At 55.4% G+C, this 2899-nt stretch overlaps 1 pseudogene; it reads right to left on the bottom strand.

Moving 5' to 3' along the window:
• Positions 1–2038: 2038 nt before the first annotated feature.
• Positions 2039–2136, bottom strand: LOC123928904 (annotated as a pseudogene).
• Between the last annotated feature and the right edge of the window lie 763 nt (positions 2137–2899).

Raw genomic sequence — 2899 nt, 5'->3', positions numbered from 1 at the left:
AGAGCTATGCAGACAGCTAACAGACACAGGAAAATGAGCTCGTCATCAGGAAAGGCAAATCAAAACCACAATGAGATCCCACCTCACACCTGTCAAGTGGGCTGGGATCAAGCAGATAAGAGACAGCAAGTGTTGGTGGGCATTTGGAGAAGCTCATGCACTGTTGGTAGGAATGCAGACTGGTACAGCCACTCTGGAGAAGAGCTTGGAGGCTCCCTAAAAAAATTAAATATAGAACTACCATATGATCCAGCAATTCCACGTGGGTATATACCCACAGGAAATGAAAACAGGATCTTAAAGAAATGTCTGCACCCACGGATACTGCAGCAGTATTCACAACAGCCAAGACACAGAAACAAGTCAAGTGTCCTTGGATGGACGGATGGATGGATGGATGGATGGATGGATGGATGGATGGTGGTTGGATGGGTGGACGGACAGATGGATGGATGGATGGATGGGTGGATGTGTGGATAGTGGATGGATGGATGGACAGACAGATGGGTGGGTGGACAGATGGGTGGATGGTGGATGGGTGGGTAGATGGATGGGTGGGTGGTTGGATGGGTGGACGGACAGATGGATGGATGGGTGGACGGACGGATGGGTGGATGGATGGACGGACGGATGGGTGGGTGGACGGTTGGATGGATGGGGAAGAGGTGGTGTACATACACAACAGAATGTTACTCAGCCATAAAAAGAGGAAATCATGCCATCTGCAACAGCATGGACGAACCTAAAAGATACTACGCTAATTGAAGAAGTCAGACAAAGGAAGACAAACACTGTGACTCCTCTTGTAGGTGGAAAATAAAAGTCAAGTTCACAGATACAGAGAACAGACTGATGGTCACTGGGGGCAAGGGGCATACAGGATGGGAGAAATGGCTGCACTGTTTTGTTTTGTTTTGTTTTGGCTTAAATGAATTGTCCTTTTTATTAGATTTTTTTTTATTTATTCAAAAGCGAGAGAGAGAATGAGAGAGAGAGCATGGGAAGGGGGAGTGTCAGAGGGAGAAGCAGACTCCCCGCCCAGCAGGGATCCCGATGTGAGACTTGATCCCGGGACTCCAGGATCGTGACCTGAGCCGAAGGCAGCAGCTGAACAGACTGAGCCACCCAGGTGCCCCTGAATTGTCTTTTTTAAAAAAGGTTTTTTTAATTTATTTGTCAGAGAGAGAGCGCGCACAAGCAGGGGGAGCAGCAGAGAAAGAGGGAGAAGCAGACCCCCCCTGAGCAGGGAGCCTGATGTGGGACCGAACCCAGGACTCAGGGATCATGACCTGAGCTGAAGGCGGACACTTACCCAAACAGGCGCCCCATTTACCTTTTTCTTTAAAAAAAAAAAAGGGGGTGGGGGCACCTGGGTGGCTCAGTGGGTTAAGCCTCTGCCTTTGGCTCAGGTCATGATCCCAGGGTCCTGGGATCGAGCCCCACATCGGGATCTCTGCTCAGCGGGGAGCCTGCTTCCTCCTCTCTCTCTGCCTGCCTCTCTGCCTACTTGTGACCTCTGTCTGTCAAATATAAATAAGATCTTAAAAAAAAAAAGGTGGGGGTGAAGTCCTGGACGAGGGTTGTAGCAGTGGGAAGAAAGGGCTGGGGAGGTTCTGGAACCTCTAAAAGGTCTGAGGAGAGGAATGGGGACCACTCGAGCTTGGAGTTACTGGGGTGACGGAGGATTTCATACCTCCAGAAAGGATTCTTACTGCCGCAGGAGAGTCCGTGAGCTCACTCCCGCGGTGGTGGGGGCTGACCCGTGGCTTCTCCAAGCGTCAGCTCCCCCAGACCCCCCAGATGGACAACCTGACTGTGGGGCATCCAGACCACTCTCCAGCCTCTCGGCCAGCGTCCCCCTGTTCCCCCAGCCTCCTGAGCACGTCTCCCGCCACCACCACGCAACAGCCACGGAGACAGATCATGGCTGAGGTCCCCCTCGCAGCCTCAGCTTCTCACCGCAGCCGCCTTCAGGCCACAACGTGCTCCAGTCCCCATCCCCACTGCCTGGGAGCTCCATTCTGTCTTTCTGCTTCCACGTCGGACAGGCAACGGGCAAGGTCGTACCAAGGTTTGGGGGAGGCACACGTGAAGGGCGCGAGCACCCAGTCATCACGCTGAGGAGCACCGGAGGCTCCCGGAGCCCGAGGCTAAGCTGCCCCTGAAGGGCAGGGAACGCAGCCCTGAGCCTGCACACGGGGTGAACACGGCGTCTGGAAGCCCAAGCCCTCTGGGAACCTCAGCGTGTGACCTTGCTTAGAAACAGGGTCTTTGCAAGTGTGATTACCGTGGGGTTTGCAGTGAGACCATCCTGGGCCAGGGCGGGTCCTAGGTCCAACAGGAGCATCCTTGTCAGAGACAGAAGAGGGCCCACAGAGACACGGGGAAGAGACCAGGTAGAGAAGAAGCAGAGACTGAGGGACGCGGCCACAAGCCAGGGACACCAGGAGCCCCAGCAGCTGGAAGAGGCAGGAGGCAGCCTCCCCCAGAGCCTCCAAGGGAGCATGGTCCTCTGACACCCTGGTTTCAGCGTCTGGTCCCCAGACTGTGGGGGTGGTGCTTTGTTACGACATCCCAGGACACTGACGGCGACCCCACGGCTGCGGCTCACACCCTGGGGTCTCCAGAGCCCATCCTGAAGCCAGCGGCCCTCCACACCCTTCCCCCACGTCCAGCTCTGCCCCTGGCCTCTGCAGGTCCAAGACCCCTCAAAACCCCCTTCTCCTTCCCAGGGAAACCTCCTTTGGGGGACCTGGGTGGCTCTGTTGGTTAAGTGTCCAATTCTTGATTTCGGCTCAGGTCATGATCTCATGGTCGTGAAATCAGGCCCCGCATCGGGCTCTGAGCTGAACGAGGAGCCTGCTTGAGATTCTCTCTCTCCCTCTCCTGCGGCCCCTCC

The sequence above is a fragment of the Meles meles genome, chromosome 1 (genome assembly GCF_922984935.1).
Source record: "Meles meles chromosome 1, mMelMel3.1 paternal haplotype, whole genome shotgun sequence".
In the NCBI taxonomy this organism is placed as follows: Eukaryota; Metazoa; Chordata; class Mammalia; order Carnivora; family Mustelidae; genus Meles; species Meles meles.
The sequence above is the reverse complement of the archived record's forward strand: the minus strand, read 5'-3'. Positions and strand labels throughout refer to the sequence as shown.